The sequence below is a fragment of the Trichosurus vulpecula genome, chromosome 7 (genome assembly GCF_011100635.1).
Source record: "Trichosurus vulpecula isolate mTriVul1 chromosome 7, mTriVul1.pri, whole genome shotgun sequence".
NCBI lineage: Eukaryota > Metazoa > Chordata > Mammalia > Diprotodontia > Phalangeridae > Trichosurus > Trichosurus vulpecula.
In genome coordinates this window covers 254,272,550-254,289,679 of record NC_050579.1, presented here as the reverse complement: position 1 = coordinate 254,289,679, position 17,130 = coordinate 254,272,550, and the positions used below count along the sequence as shown (strand labels likewise).

At 39.3% G+C, this 17,130-nt stretch overlaps 1 pseudogene across 1 annotated transcript in view; it reads right to left on the bottom strand.

The window, feature by feature from the left end:
- LOC118856762 overlaps positions 1-10,652 on the bottom strand; it is a 91,172-nt pseudogene extending 80,520 nt beyond the window's left edge. Inside the window, exons 1-3 of the transcript XR_005010883.1 lie at positions 10,531-10,652; positions 6,421-6,924; positions 5,883-6,030 (exon numbers count right to left, since the gene is read on the bottom strand). The product of XR_005010883.1 is annotated as a zinc finger protein 2-like (transcript). The remainder of the gene's footprint in view (positions 1-5,882; positions 6,031-6,420; positions 6,925-10,530) is intronic.
- Positions 10,653-17,130: the final 6,478 nt, after the last annotated feature.

Genomic DNA, 17,130 nt, shown 5'->3' with positions numbered 1-17,130 from the left:
GTTATATTCTCTTCTCCCAACCATATTTAGAATAAGCTAAAGGTCAATATACGGACTTTACAGAGATTCTGAATGAATACAGGAAGGCCGATGAAAAAATGAAAGTTTATAAGCATGTATGCAATAAAAAATATCTTTTGCGAACTATGGGAATGAAGTGAAACTCAAGTTAAAATTTATGGGTGATGGGAAACATTTTAGTTCATTCAATAAGTACTTTTAAAGCACCATAGCACTGTGTTAAATTCTAGGAGACTTAAAAAATCTAGATAAAACACATTCTCTTACCTCAAGAACAAAGGGTTTAATAGGCGCTAAGACACACACAAAAAGGTAATACTTGCTAACAAAAGGTATATGTGTTAGTTCTTTTTATCCACTTTCTATTTTGGGCTGAGGAAGGTGAAATTACTGCGTTAAGTGCTGGGAATAGAAAGAAGGGCAAAAATAGCTCCTGCCTGCAAGAAGTCCACCCTCTAATGAGGGTGAGAAAATAAAATATTGATTTAGTGTTTTATATTTGATTCCATTCTATAATTGATTCTGTTCTGTAACTACGTAAGCCATATTCCTTTGTCTCTAAGTTAAGTTCATGAGTTTAGAAGCTTAGATTTCATCTGTGAGCTAAGTTGCCCTATAAATTACTTTAATTCAAAGAAATATATTATCTATGCACATCTTACTGCCCATGCCCAATTAAGGGAAACCTGTTATCTCATTAAAGAGCTTTTGATATCCATGGGGAATTAAGAGAGATCTGTTATCTCACTAACACGCCCTGCAAGATGTACCTAGACATCAGAAAATATGTTCTCTCTCCAATGCTGGCTGTCTTTCTTGTCTGTTATATCTGTGACACCGACTAGGTATGAAGGTAAATACCACCATAGCAACAAGATGGAAGGAGGGATGGTTGCTAGCCCTGCATTCCCAACTTCCATCTAACCATATTGTTTTTCATCATCTATGATACTTCAGAATTCAATATCAATTATATTGTTTTCCATCTGTGATGTTTCCTGTTCTTTGTTCTCTTGTACTTCCCAAAACTATATGAAGGCTAGTAATCCCTAACTTATGGTCTTTGAGCTTACTGAGGAGCTGAAAGAACTATTTTATTGAGAACTGCTAGCCTTACCAATAAACTGAACATGCTCAGAACTTTATGCCTCAGTTTACCTTAATTTCAATCACAACAGGGGAAACAACATACAAATAACTACATATAAAAAAGACACATACAAGATAAATTGGAGATAATCTCAGAAGGAAGGCCTTAGCATTAAGGGTGACCAGTGAAGGCGGAAAAGAAGGTGGAAAGAAATTAAAGCTATCTGTAGGCATACAAAAAAATGCTCTAAATCACTATTGATTAGAGAAATGCAAATCAAAATAACTCTTAGGTAGCACATCACACATATCAGATTGGCTAACATGACAAAACAGGAAAATTATAAATGCTGGAGATGATGTGAGAAAATTGGAACACTAAGGCATTGCTGGTGGAATTGGAACTGATGCAACCATTCTGGAGAGCAATTTGGAACTATGCCCAAAAGGCTCTAAAAATGTGCATACCCTTTGACTCAGCAATACCACTTCTAGGTCTGTATCCCAGAGAGATCATAAAAATGGGAAAAGGACCCGTATGTACAAAAATATTTATAGCAGCTCTCTTTGTGTTGGCAAAGAATTGGATATCAAGGGGATGCCCATCAATTCGTGTATGGCTGAACAAGTTGTGGTACATGAATGTAGTGGAATACTATTGTGCTATGAGAAATGATGAGCAGGTGAACTTCAGAAAAACCTGGAAAGATTTATATGAACTGATGCTGAGGGAAGTGAGCAGAACCAGGAGAAGACTGTACACAGTAACAGCCACATTGTGCAATGTCTGACTTTGATAGACTTAGCTCTTCCCAGCAAAATAGTTCCAAAGGCTTCATGATGGAAAATGCCATCCACATCCTGAGAAAGAAATATGGAGTCTGACTAAAGACAGAAGCACACTATTTGCTCTCCTTTTTTGTTTTGTTTTTTTTCTTTCTCATGGTTCCTCCCATTCGTTCTAATTCTTCTATATAACATGACTAATGTGATAATATGTTTAATAAGAATATATATGTAGAGCCTATATCAGATTGCACACCGTCTTGGGGAGGGGTGAGGGGAGGGAGGCAGAGAAAATTTAAAACTTATGGACATGAATGTTGAAAACTAAAATTAAATAAATTATTAAAAAAAAAAAGGTGGAACTATAGCTGTGACTTTATGTACACCAAGAAGTCACAGACAAAAAGAGGGATTTTAGGCATGTTGAACAGCCAATGAAAATGCTAGCTAACTGAAAATACAGAAATGTAGGTAGAACACCAGAAGCTTGGTTCCAATGGGGAAGTTTACTCATTGGCTGAAAGTAAATCTAGGATTGTAGAGTAGGTGAATAAAATTGTTCCTAAAAACTCAGGTAACATGGGAATGTTCTAGTTTGTGAAGAGGCAGAAGATCTTGGAGACAGATGAAGAATAATACTAAGTATTGGCCAGAGATTGAGGCCTCGAGTCAGTCAGTAAGTCAAAAAACATTAATTAAGCACTTCCTGTGTCAAACACTGTGTTAAGTTCTGGAGATACAAAGAAAGGCAAAAACAGTCTCTGTTCTCATGTACAAATAAGATTTATATAGGATAAATTGGGAATAATCTTAGATGGAAGGCACTAAGATTAAGGAGGACTGGGAAAGGCTTCTTGCAGATGACAGAACTGAGACATGAAGGAAGCCAACAGGCAAATATTTAGATGGAGAGAGTTCCAGGCTGTAACTTGAATAAACCAGTTTAGAAGTTAAAGTACCAGGTAGTCTGTTCTTTTATATCTACTTCAGGGTACCTGAAGTCCTTAAAATTTCAACACTTTGGTGGATTAATTACCTCATTAATATGTGCCAATATGGTTTCTTGATATTTCTTTATACTACTTTGTTTCTTTGTAAATAAATCTAAAACACATTCTTGTGGTCATAAGAATATGGCAGCAGGAATAATAAGGAAAAGTGAGTAGGTGCTAGAGTCTAAGAAATGGTAGAATAGAAAGGCAGATTAAAAAAAAAGTCATTTAAAATTAGATTAAATTCTCTATCCAGGGTTATCTGGAGTGTTCCAGGACGACTTGACAACTCTGGCATGAGGACTTGACAAGTTCTTTTCTGGCCTGCTCATCTATCTTTGATGTCTACCTGGCACTGAACTCTCATCTGTGGCTACAAGAAGCTGTTGCATGTGTAGCAGCCATCTCAAGAGACAAGCTAAACCAGAATGAGGGTAACTGGGGCCTTGAACTTGCGAGTTAGGGGGATGTCTATCCTAAGCATGAGAAGACTTCCCCTGGAGGAATGAGTGGATGTAAGCAAAATGGGCTCTTAGCACTTAGTTCAACCAAGTGCCCTTGAAGAGTCTGGCTTTTGTTTCCTTTGATTAATTCAGTGTATTTCATTGAGTCTTACTAGGTGCTAAGCCCCAGGCGCTAACCCCTATTAGGTGCTAAACCTATGTGGGTGTGAACCTCCCAGGGTCATAAGGGGAGGTGCTAACTCAAGAGCCAATCACAGGAGCCTAAGTTCTGGTCACTCAGATGATGTTTGATGACATCTGAAATGCTATAAGAAGAGAAGACAGAGCCATTTTTGCAGGGCTCTCACTCGTGGTGGTGCTGATGCAGAGACTCCGGGCAGCTGTAGCTAAGAGCCCTCCAGCTTGTAACCCAGATGCTGAGACTTTGTTAAACTCTGGTAACTATGTACTGGGATTTGAATCAGACAAGGTCTGTCTGTTGATGTTTGTACTTAGTTTGTATTTTGTTCTGAAGTTCAGGGTGCTGGCTTTTTCCGCTGAACTAAGTGAATGGTATTTGTAAGCTGAATTAAAATAAGCTTGTCAACCCCTTAACGTTGCTTTCCTTATTAAAGCAGATCAAAAGAACCTGTGCTTTTGCAGCGTGCTGGTAGCATTCTTGTTGTTGGGCTTGTGTTGGTGTTTCACCCCCACAACAGCTGCTAGCCGGATTGTTGAAACAATGGATGAGAACAATTTGCCATGAAGGCGGCTGAAGAACACTGTAGAGCATTTAGAGCTTGGTCAGACATCACAGATGCTGCATCCTGGGCCATCAACAGTCATCTTGACCTTTGTCTTGCCACTGGACTTCAATGACTCTGGAAGAGGGAATGAGGCTGATGACTTTGGGCAACTCTGCCTCATTTAAATCCAATTCACTCATGAGTCAAGACATCGCTGTGATATCACTGGTCCTCTTTGAAAAAACGAAGGACAAATAACAAAATTCTCTATCCTAAAGTCCTTTCTAGTCCTTTCCCTTTAGGAAATATTTGAAAGGTCAAGAATAATACAGAAGGGAGTAGAGACAGAGGCAGGAAATGGATTAAGATAGAAAATAGAACAGTGGTCTAGTTCAGATTTGTTTCCCATCCCCAGAAGGGATGAGTTATGACCTATCTAAGGGGAGTGCCCCCTTTCCCTATTTTGAAGGGATTACAGTATTTCTCACTTGGAAAAGGTCCCTTCCATTTACTCAGGGGAATACCAGAGAAGTGTGGTCAAAGAAGGAACTGGGTAGTTTTAGTGGAAGATTAATTGACTATTCTTTTAGGTGGGACAGAATGTCAATTCAAAAAAGTATTTTATTATGTTGCAACCTTTCCCTTATTCAAGATTCCTCTAAATGTTAGTTTAAATTGTTTTGGGTTAGAGACATTTCTGAAGGCAAGAAGGGATGAGGCTGGTTTAGATATCTCTCTCAGAAACAGAAATGCTTGGATTTAGATCAGTGTTAAATAACAACTTTTTTTTAGCATACTTGTATCTAAGATTCAGGGTATAGCATCAATATTTTATCTTCAACAAATTTAACTGCCTTTGTATCTAAAACAGTATGTGCTTAATAAATGCTGTTGAACTGGAAAATGATCTTGCATGCATGCGTGTGTGTGTGTGTGTGTGTGTGTGTGTGTGTGTGTAAAATTAGCAAAAATCTGAGTGTGACAGAGGAAAGAAGAAAGATACTAACCATGTTTTGTTATTTTCTTCTACATCTATTTGCTCAAATGTTTGCTAAATCAAGGAGGAAACTGAAATCAAAGGAAAATTTGATATACAGGAGATCTGAAGCAGGAGAGAGATCACTCAAAGGAGTGGATTGAGAGAGATTATTTTATGAAACCTGCTAATATTTTCATGAGGAGAACCAGGAGACCAATTGATACCATGACAACAACACTGCAAAGATGAACAGCTTTGAAAGACTTAGGATCTCTGATCAAAGCAATGGTCAACCAAGAATCCCAAGTACTGATAATGAAGAATGCTACCCATATCCTGACACAGAGATGATGGACTAGATAAGCAGAATGAGACATACAGTTTTGAATGTGGCTGATACAGAATTTTGTTTTGCTTCACTATAAATATTTGTTATGATTGTTTGGCTGTTATTTTTTTAATGGGGGGGAGGTGGTGGGAAGGAGAGCACAGATTTCTGTTAATTGGAAAATATTTAATTTTAAAAAGAAAGATTATTTTAGCATCTAAATCTCAGATTCAAAGTCAAGAAAAATATGAAGAAGTTGTAGTGGAAGAAATAACATCATAGCAACGTGTGGGAATAGAAAATGACAGGATTTCATAACAATCTGAACACTGAGAAAGAATTAGGGAATCATAAAACTGAAACTGTATATTGAGAGAGCATAGTATATGGTGGTATCTCCCATAATGAGAAGTCAGGGGACATTTCTGGGGAGGAAACATGAGAGATAATTTGTGTGGCTACTTTCACCCTCCTTCCTGATAAAATCTTGCTTCTCACCTCTTTCTGGTTGGAAGTAAGATTCTGGTGATTCGCATTTGAGTTGGGCCTTCAAAGCCTGGTGCTGAACACAAGAGGACTTCTGTAATGTTCCTAGAAGTGTTGACTCCTCTAAAATCTCCTCTTTTCTGCAGGTAGAGGCTCTAACCTGGAGAAAATTAGGTACAGGCTGGCAAGTGTCATAAGATTTTAAAAATTTCTTTGAATATTTTTCCCATATTACAAGTAAGGAAATCATTACAGGGAATGGAAATACAATCTCCAAGAACAGATATCCAGACCCCCATCCCCTCTAGTTCCTAGCCAACAGAGAGTAGGGAGGAACAAGGATTTGTTTCATTAAATTTCTGATAACAATTAAAAGTAGAAGAAAAGAAGCAGACAGAGGAAGTTAACCCAACAAAAAACACATAGTTCAAGGGAGACTGATGTTAGACAACATTCCATCATTTCTGCTCTGTGCCCCTCATTTTTCTTACAAAGACATACTCATACTCTCTCACAACAGTTTACCCATTCCCTTTCCTTTCCTACCTACCTGCTGATCTGGCTCATCAAGCTCTTGCTCTAAATCCTCCAACATAGTCACTGCCTGTTCCCCACTCTTTGGATGGTGCTCCTGCAACCAGGCTTGTAGTTCTTCAGGCAGGATGGTCAAGAACTGTTCCAGTACTAGTAGCTCTAGGATTTGCACCTTTGTATGAATATCTGGTCTCAACCACTTCTGACAAAGGTCTCTGAGTTGGTTCAGAGCTTCACGTGGTCCAGGGGTCTCCTCATAGCAGAAATGCCTAAAACGTTGGCGAAAAATCTCCCTATCAAAGGGTACGTTCCACTGTAGGTCTGATTCCTGTTCCCAGGCACAAACCTCCCCCAGCTCCATTTTTAGACGTCTCTCTTGTTCCTGTGGAGGTCCAGAGGTCAGGGATGTAGCCTCCCTGGATTCTGCAGACATTTTCCAGATTCAGGGGGTGCCACTTACTCCAGGTAGAATCTGTGATGCAGGGATCAAACTCCAGCTCTTGATTTTTTCTTTCAGGCACTTAAAAGAGAAGAAATTATTGTTGCTATAAAACAGTAACTTCCAATTTTTTTGGAGTTAACTTTAATTGTTTCAATTTGTTCCAATATTATCTGTTTCAATAATAGCACCCCACTTTTCTCTAAAGCTTCCAATAAGATACAAACTTATCTTTCTTAAAGTCAATTAAAATTTTATTTGATAAATTTTAGAGATTTTCACAATACCTCTGCAGATAACAATTCAGTGATCTTATTTTATATTTAAGTTTATATGTTTCTTTTTATTTCTTATTAATTTTTAAGTTTTAGTACTTGTCAATAAATACAATTAAAATTTTAAGAAGACACTCTAATCCCCTAATTTTATAAATAAGGAGGTTAAGTGTCACAGAGCCATGAGGTAAAATTGTAAAATAAGTGTTAAAACACATACATGTACACAAAACAATGGAGTTGGGGAAAAAACCCAAGAGTTAGGAAACATTAATGAAATATTCTTCTAGAAGCTTAAAGGAAAGGGGAAAGGGAGGAGCCTACCTGAGCAATTGTCAGAACCCAACATTTGACCAGTGTAGAAAATTGCATTGTACACTTAAAGGCAACAAGGAGTCGGGCTACCCAAATAGGGACTGAGAAACACTGTGAAATTACTGTTAGAGAAATGACAAATGCTAGTGGTAGTCCTAAATGCTTACGAAGTTCAATCATCCATCCAATGACTTTAAAGTACTTAGATACAGGAATAATGTGAACACTGTGACATGGTAGAAAGAACACTGGCTAGATCCAGGTTCGAGTCCTGGTTCTACCACTAATTTGCTTAGTGACCATGGGCAAGTTACTTCCCTTCCCTGAACTTCAGATGATGAAAGTCCCTTTCAGGTCTAACATTGTATGGTTAACTTAAAAAGAAGACCTACAAGATAACTTCAAGGTGGAAAAGTAGTATTTAATCCCAACAAAAAGTACAAGGTAGAGAAAGAAAAGAATGTTTATATCATTTAAAAAAAAAAAACAACAAAAAAGGCCAGGACTAATTAATCAACCAGTTTGTGCTGATCTCCATTTGACCCTTGCACTTTTATCAAAGGCTCCATTTTTTTCTCTCTACTCCCTCTTTGGTAATCTCATCTGCTCCCAGGGTTTTAATTATCATCTCTATTCAAGTGACTCACAGACCCACGTAACCAACCTGTGGTCTCCCTAGAACTTCAGTCACTGATGGTTTACACTGATGGTCTAAATCAAGTCTCAGAGACATCTCAAAATGCAACAGGTCTAAAACTGAACTCATCATTTCCTCCTCCCACTCCAAACTTCCCTGATTCTGAAAAGGCACTGCCTTTCTTCCAGTGTCCAGGTTCATAACTTCAACCTTACCCTTGATTTCTCCTTCGCCGTTATTGCACATTCTTGCGGCTTCTATATCCACAGAACCTCTTACATTCAACCCCTTCTCACTAATCATGGTGCCACCCTTAGCTCGAGCCCTTGTTACTTCTCACCAGGATTATTGCAACAGTCTTCTAATTGGTCTCCCTGACTCAAATCTCTCTTCTCCGGTTCATCCTACATACTACTGCCAATGATTTTCCTTAAGCACAGATCTGACCATACTACTGTCCTCATTCAGTAAACTCCAGTGGTTCCCTAACTTTCTCTAGAATTAAATACGAATTCCTGTAAACCCTTTACAACCCAACTCCAACCTATCTTTTCCTGCTGATTGTACCGTAATTACTCCCTCTCCCAAACTTAAAATTCAGTCAAACTGGCCTTAATCATTTTCCTAAAACAGAAAATACCCTTTCCTGTCTCACTGTCTTTGTACTTCTGGTGCCCCATGTCCCAAATGCACTTCTCACTTCTGCTTCACAGAATCCCTTTATCCTTGAAGATGCAGTGAAAGCATCACCTTCTACATGAAGCATTTCCTGATTCCCTACAATTGTTTGGTGCCTTCACTCCAGATTAACTTGAGTTAAAAAACTTTGATTTGTCTATATTTTCTTTATATTTATTCTGCATATACTTAAATTTTTCTCCTCTATTAATAGAGGTGAGAACAGGGAGTGTTTCATTCTTTGTATTTGTATACCCAATATCTAGTACAGTGCCTAGCAAAAAGTAGGTACTTGATAAATATTTGTTCATTGACTGATTCATTTACACAGAAAATCATGGCCATAGTGAATACTGGTGAAAACAACCAGGAAGGATTGAGCTAGAATAGTAGTAATTGAGTGCAAACAAACTGCTGTCATCTTTGTTACCTGATGTTTTCCAATCAATCCCTAGGAAAGTTCTTATGTCTGACACCCCAAGGAAAATGTGAGATTCCAGCAAACATATTGGAAGGCAATAAGTAATGGGGCTGGAATGGAGCTTGAAGATCACTTATTCCAGGGGTTATTAATCTGGGGTCCTAGAATAGATTACTGGGGGATTATAAACTGGGGAGAGAGAAAAAAGTTACATCTTTATTTTCACTAACTTCCAACCAAAATTCAGCATTTCCTTCAATTATGATTGTAGGTAACAAGACCCTGAAGTACTAGATTTCACCAGGCTACCAAAGGAGTCCACGACACAAAAACGTCTAAGAACCCCGGATCTAGTCCAACCCAATCGTTTTAGCCATAAGGCTCGGGGCTCCAAAAAGCACAGGGTCTTTCCCACTGCCAAAGAGTGGAAGAATTGGGATTCAAGCCCACGGCCTCCAACACCATAACCAAAACAGGAGGGATGTGTGCACGACGGAAAACAAACGGGAAGGGTGTTGTGGAGAAGGCTTTTTCTTTTTTCTCTTTTTTTTGCTCCCAGCCTCGGGAGAGTTTCTTACAGTTGCTAGGGTCGGCAAGGAGGGGACAACGGTAAGAGATGATGCAAGTGACTAAGGGGCAGAGGAGGGAGGGAATGAAGGGAAGAAAAAGGGGCGAGGAAGAGCGCGGGGAAAGAGAAGACTAATTAGAGTCATAGAAGGGAACGCTGAGAGGAGGAGAAAGGACTAGGAAGAAAGCTCAAGAGGCAGTGGTGGAAAGGAGAGAAAGGGGGGAGAAGGGAGAAGAAAGGGTTCGGGGACAGCCAAGAGGCAGGGCCAAGGAGAGTGAGCCGGTTTGGGTGGCCCTAGTGGGCCACAGCTGCACCGACCCTCCCTCCCCTGAGACTGCCAGCTGCAACCACCCTGCACAGCTCGGCCCGACCCCACTCACCGCGAACCCTGGACGGGGGCAAGGGGGCGGCTAGTCACGCTCACTCCTCTTTCAACCCCCCCAGACACCCACACAAAAGACGTCAGGGGTGGGGTGGGGGTGGGTTACAAAGGCCGGAAGTATATATGAAATTTTCGGCAGGTTTAGCCCCACAACACAATCCCATTCCAAACTGCTACACCACCCCACTTCCGGGTCCGGAGGGTGTGGGGGGGGGGGCGGGAGGGGGGTAGGGGGGTGGGGGGGTATGGAAGGGATACCGGAAATCTGAGTTCAGAGATTCACCCGCGTCACCGCACCAGCATATCCTTCCTACCCTTCCCCTCCCCTCCCCTCCCCTCCCCTCCCCCCATACACCTTGGCTTCCTTCTTGACACACAGCTCCTTCCACTACATTTGTCTCTATATCTTACCTCCCCAAGCCTGGTAGTACTGGTATGTCCTGAGTGCAGGGATTATGCCTTGTTTTTCTCTAACATGCAAGTGACTCGCTGTTAAGTGAGGGAGGGCTGTGCAAAGTCACTAGCCTCACTTTCTTCTCTGAAGCCATGTGGGTCTAGTGGCAAGATGTAGATCAGGATGACTGGAGATGCAGTAGGGAGTCCTTGCATATGCAGTGGGAGTCCTTGGCCTTTTTAAGCTAAGGTCTCAGTTTGACTGAGGCAACACCCATGCAGTGATTAAGGCTAGTTAAGAAATGAGGCCTCTTTTACCTAGTCAAAAAAAAAATCAATCTGGGAGAGGCATGCCCTCAGAGTTCCTGGCCAAAACAGCTACAGTTACTATTTACATTCACCCTGAGCCAATCAGGGCCCAAACAATGACCCAATGAGGCTTGGCCTGGGACTTATTGTCCAAACAATGAAAGCCAGAGTGATTTGGTTTTAAGGCATGGTTCTTAGGAAAAAATTCTAGCCTGTAAACCCAAAGATATCTTTAGAGGTTTCAGAAATCAAAATTTACATTCTTTTGGGCAGAGCACCCACAGGAAAGGGTATGATACCTTATGTGGACACAAGGAAGGGAAAGGAAGGAATGAAGGAATGAAGGAAGGAAAGAGACGATATGTATGTACGTAAAAGTATATATGTATATATAAGTATATATGTTTATATACATGTTGCTCTCCAAGCACCTTGGAGGTGTTTTTCAGGCCTGACCTCTCAGGTCCCATTAGGTCAGACAGCTACAAGGCTGTCTTGAACTCAGCCTGATGCTCTCTGGTTCTCGGTCCAGTGGTTATGTTCATGGCCATGGACCTAGGTACACCTTCCAAAGCGTAGAGGACAAGGATAGATGCCCTATCCATAAGTGGATGCCCAATTCTCTCAGTTCTATCAGCGCAAGGGAATTGGGAAAACTTCAAGTGCTTTTTAAATTGTTTGTTTGTTTGTTTCTCAAGGCTGACTCCCAGATCCTCTTTTAAAGAGGGAGAGACTTCCAGCCCCCAAGCCTGTAATAGGTTAATCCTTTCCAATTTCCAAAAATTCACCTTTGGGTTGTCTTTTATGAAATTGGAAAAAAATTTAGTTTCTCTAAAGAACTTAAAAAGAAAAAGCTAGTGTTCTTTTGCAACACCATTTGGCCTCAGTGTCACCTGGAGGACTATGAAGCATGGTCCATTTTGGGGACTTTACAATACAGTACTCTCTGACAGCTAGATTCATACTGTCACAGAGAAGGAAAATGGACTTGGCAGTGCTCCCACTTTCTCTATCTCTCACTCTGAGCCCTGGGCAAAATTCGAGGCTGAAGGTAAGATTACCCAGTTTATCAAGGCCACCTCTTTTAACTGCTTACTCTGGCCCTACCTGCCTCTCGACTGGTCAGGTCATGGGCCTTGAAAGGAAAACTAAGGCATTTGGAGAGATATACCCCATCTCCAGCCTACTTGAGGATCTGTTGTTTGAACACTCCTTCCTTACCATCTCTTCTTGCCCTGCCCCCTTGTTGGGAAGGGACCTGATGGTGAAACTGGAGAACGAATTTTCTCTAGTTAGGCCTCCCATCTCCCTTTTCCCTCTGTTCATCAGACCTCCCCATGTTCCCCTGAAAGTGTGGGAAACAGTTGAGCCAGGGCAGGATCCAAGGAATCTGCACTTAGACAAAAATAGGATAAATGAACAAGGCAAGACTTGGGAAAAAAACACTTCTTTATTATGTATTTTTGTTTGTTTGTTTTATCACCTAATACCTTACAATAGGCTTTCTGCAAGCCAAATCAATAACATGCGATTGTTGCTCGTCATCATCCACAGCAAGGGATGAACATTGGGTATGTGAGTGTGCCAGAAAGAGATAGAGAGGGGGCCAGGTAAACTTAACAGGCAACTGAATCAAAACCCAGGATTTCCTACAGAAAATAGGACCTCACCTTAGCCATTATATCCAAAAAGAATCAGGACTAGCCCACCCCATTCAAGAGTACAGGAGGGAATAGAATCTGACAAAAGCACAAAGTCCCAATCCAGAAATCAAAGCTAGAAATATTAATAAAGAGGACAGAAAAGTTGTGCTATAACAAGTCTTAAGTAGAGTCTATAGAAAAGAATGTCTTGGCCACTGGAACTAGAGAGTACCTAGAAGAAATGAAGCAAAACAACAAAATGTAATGTTAAATGCAATAGGTACTATGGAGAAAAGAATGGAAAAGTGAAATAGCTTAGAAAAGAACATGGTAAACTATCCGATAAAAGGACTCCCTGAAAACTAGAAAGGGCTAAACAGAAAGTAATGACTACGAGACTACAATAAATATTTTGAAAAGTCAGACAATTGAAAAAAGAAGAAAATGTATACCATCACAAACAATCGACCTGGAAAATAGGCCAAGGACAGATAATCTGAGGATAAGATTATCTGAAAATCATGATACCCTCCTCCCCAATTCCTCCACAAATCCTAGATATCATACATACATCAAAACTTCCCAGATCTACTAGAACCAGAGGGCAAGATGGAAACACAAATAATACCCAGGTCACCTTATGAAAGAAATCCCCAAAGGAAAATACCTAGAAATGTCATAGTAAAAATCCAGAGTTTCCAGGTTGAAGAGAAAATAATATAAGCAGTGAGCAAGAAAAAAAAAATTCAAGTACAAAAGAAGGTCATAATCCCACAAAACCTGACAGCTACTATTGTAAAGGAGAGATTTTGCAATATAATTTTCCAAAAGGTAAAGGATGCAGATTTACAACCAAAAATAGGTTTCTAAAGTCCAACATTCTTATACTAGTGGAAGCACAGTTACAGAAGCAGAGAGTAAGGTTAAGATTTATTTTTAAAAATTTTTTTAATGTTATTTTAGACTCAAGAGACAGAACACAAACATAGGATAGAGAAATGAAACAAAACATATCATAAACTTATATATTGAAACTTAAATACAAAGTAAGAAAGAAAAAAGCATGTTGTGTGCATAGCAGAATGTAAGAGAAGATTCAAAATATGTAACAATAAGTTTTCATTTCAAGAAAGTCTGTATGATAAATAATACATGTTGTGTTGAGAATTGTCCATCTTTTCTTTGCTTCCTTGTGAGTTTTCTTTTGTTTTCTGCTGTGCACTTTTTTACTTTGTTCTTTTTTCCCCTCTCTCCACGCCCCCCCCCAAAGGCTTATATGTTTCTCTATAGCCATAGATATATACATACACATATACATATATACATACATATATAAATATATACTTTCCCAAACATACTCTACTCCTGATTTTTTTTTATGTTTGTGTGTATCTCTTGTTTCCTTTCACTCCTGACTTCTCTACCTTACTTCTACTCACTACCTTGCCCTCCTATTACTTGCCTACCCCCCACCAAGGATCCCTCCCCTATCTTCCTATTCCCATAAATCTAAATATGCTTCTGTATTTCCCTTTTTACCTGCTCCCTCATTCTTCCCTTTAAAAAAAATTCATCCCTTTTCCTCTCCCCCCTCCCTATGCCCCTACCATTTTATTTCTTCTAAATTTAGAAGACTTTTATACTCTTCTGAATATATATGTATTTTTCCCTCTTAGATAAAATAATAACAAAATTCATGTGGAAGAACAAAAGATCCAGAATATCAAGGGAATTAATGAAAAGAAATGCTAGGGAAGGAAGCCTAGCCATACCAGACATTAAACTGTATTATGAAGCTCCTGGATATTGGCTAAGAAATAGAGTGGTGGATCAGTGGAATAAGTTAGGTATACAAGACACAGTAGTTAATGAATATAGTAATCTACTCTTTGATAAACCCAAAGAGTCTAGCTTCTGGGAAAAGAACTCACTATTTCACAAAAACTGCTGGGAAAACTGGAAAATACTATGGCAGAAATTGGACGTAGACCAACATCTTACTCCATATACCAAAATAAAGTCAAAATGGGTTCATGATTTAGATATAAAAGCTGATACTATAAGCAATTTGGGAGGGAAGGGAATAGTTCACCTGTCAGACTTATGGAGAAGGGAAGAATTCATGACTAAACAAGAGATAGAGAGCCTTATGAAATGGAAAATGGCTATTTTTGATTACATTAAATTGAAAAGTTTTTGTACAAACAAAGCCAATGCAACCAAGGTTAGGAGGTAAGCAGAAAATTGGGAGAGAATTTTTACAACCACTGTCTCTGATAAAGGCCTCATCTATAAAATATGCAGGAAACTGAGTCAAATTCATAAGAATACAAGTCATTCCCCAATTGGCAAATGATCAATGGATATGAACAGGCAGTATTCAGAGATTAAAGATATCTGTGGTCATGTGAAAAAATGCTCTAAATCTCTATTGATTAGAGAAATGCAAATCAAAACAGCTCTTAGGTACCACATCTCTCCTGTCAGACTGGCTGACATGTCAAAACAGGAAAATCATAAATGCTGGAGAAGATGTAGTATCTTTTTCTTTTTAGCATCATTAATTGTAACAAGACTTTAGAATCAAATAACAAAATAACATTCTCACATTGCTTAAGGAATATTTACAAAGCGAGCCCTAAGTGGCTCACATGCATTTTCTACCATTGTTTATAAAGCTTTACTTAGTTGGTAATAACAAATAAAGTTTCTAGTCACTGCAGAATTCCCAGATGTCACAAAGTTTCCTAGTCAAAAAGGTGTTGTAATAGACTCTCACATTGGTAGCAGTAGGAGAATGATCATGGGAAAAATACTGCTGCTCTAGAATCCTTTAAAACAAAGTGAACATCTTAAGGTGAGTCTTAAGCAGGTTGTATGGTTTTTTGCACATGTTCTAATTCTAGATAAAAATATTATTAGATTGCCCGGTAGGATAACACAAAAGAGCTCTTGACTACTTGCTCTGATCATAGAAATTTGCTATAGATGGAAAAAAGCAGGGACATGTGACATGCCAAATATGACAGGATAATAATCAGGTGGGAACATTCCTTTTCAAAGGAGCACAAGGGGAAACTGAGCTAGGAGGATCCCATCCTAGATTGAGACTAAGATTGTCCCCTCAGAAAGATTTGCCAGGACTCACATACATATAAGGGATTTAATTAAACATCTTTCCTACTCAAATTTAAACTTGTCCTGGTGTAAAAGCCAATCATTAGAATCTTTTCTATCTATTGTACATGAGCCTGCAATATCTCAGCAAGCCAAGTTCATTGTTTAGAATTTACATAACTCAAAACCAGTTCTTTTCCCCAGGGCTGATGACCTTCCCTGTGCAGATAGTTTCCAGGGGCCTAGGCAATTTGCAAAATAAGAAGAATTAACATGGACTCCAGATTTAAAAGATTGTTTCTATACTATTCCATTATATCCCACAGATTACAAATATTTCACTTTCTCCTTGCCTTCTGTTAATCTCAAGGAACCTTACAAGAGATTCCAATGGAAAGTCCTGCCACAAGGGATGAAAAATAGTCTCACCATGTGTCACCATTGGTCAAGCATTTTTTCCAACTACTTCCTAGAAGTTTTCAAACCTTATTTTTTTCTAATTATGACCTGATACTTCTCCAACTTGCCTTTTCCACAACCAAACCTAAACAAGGTACCACTGGATTTCTTTTCCAGAGTCCCACTGACCTTTGACTGGTGGATTCAAAGTTCTCACTTTCAAAAAGTTTTTAAGGAGTGAACACAAAAAGTGAAATCTACTTGAGTAAAAATTAGAATCATTAAATTTCTTTTAGAAAAACAAAAGAAAGACAGAAATGACAGTTTTAAATCCTGGTTGAAGATTTCCCATTTTCCAGATTTCTTTCTTATAGTGAAAATAGGAGAATTCCAAGGACTGTTGGAGCTTTCAATGTGCCCTGCCTTTAACTGTTCTTTAACAAGGGCCTGTAGTTTTTCTGATGTTAAAGGCCACTGTTCGCCAATACTGGGGCGCCCATCCTTCCAAGTTATCTGAGGCACCCTATTCTTAGAATTTATGACAGTGGCCCTTTCTATAAGTCCTGGGGGCGGGGGGGGGGGCGGGTGAGATTGTATAGTGACCTTCATATATCCCAAGAGGTCTCTTCCCCATAAATTTATAGGTAGATGTGATAGAACATATGGTCTGAATTTTCCTCTCTGTTTCTCTACCTCCCAGCTTAACCATCCTGCACTTTGTTTTGGGATGGTGACCATCCCTGTTCCTTGCAGTGACATATCACTTGTTACTAGTGCCCAGGCTTTTGGCCAAAGTCGGCCTGCGATGATTTCTATTTTTATTTTCAAAGTTGGTCTTTTTTTCTGTAATATCTTGTACCCAGAAAGCCTTTCTTCCTGTGCCTCTAAATCCTTGGGAGCCCCAAACTTTCTGAAAATAATTCCCTGTGGTTTCATATTTTATCAAAATCAATTGTGCTATTCTCTCCCCCTTTCCTATATGTATGGAATGTGGCAAGATTGTGTATAATAAAATTTTGATTTCTCCCATGTAATCTGAATCTACTACCCCGGGGACTATAATGAGCCCTCTGAGGGAGAAACTACTACATCCTATGAGGAGTCCCATTGTTAGGGTAGGCAGTGGGCCATATATTCTGGTGGAAGGTCA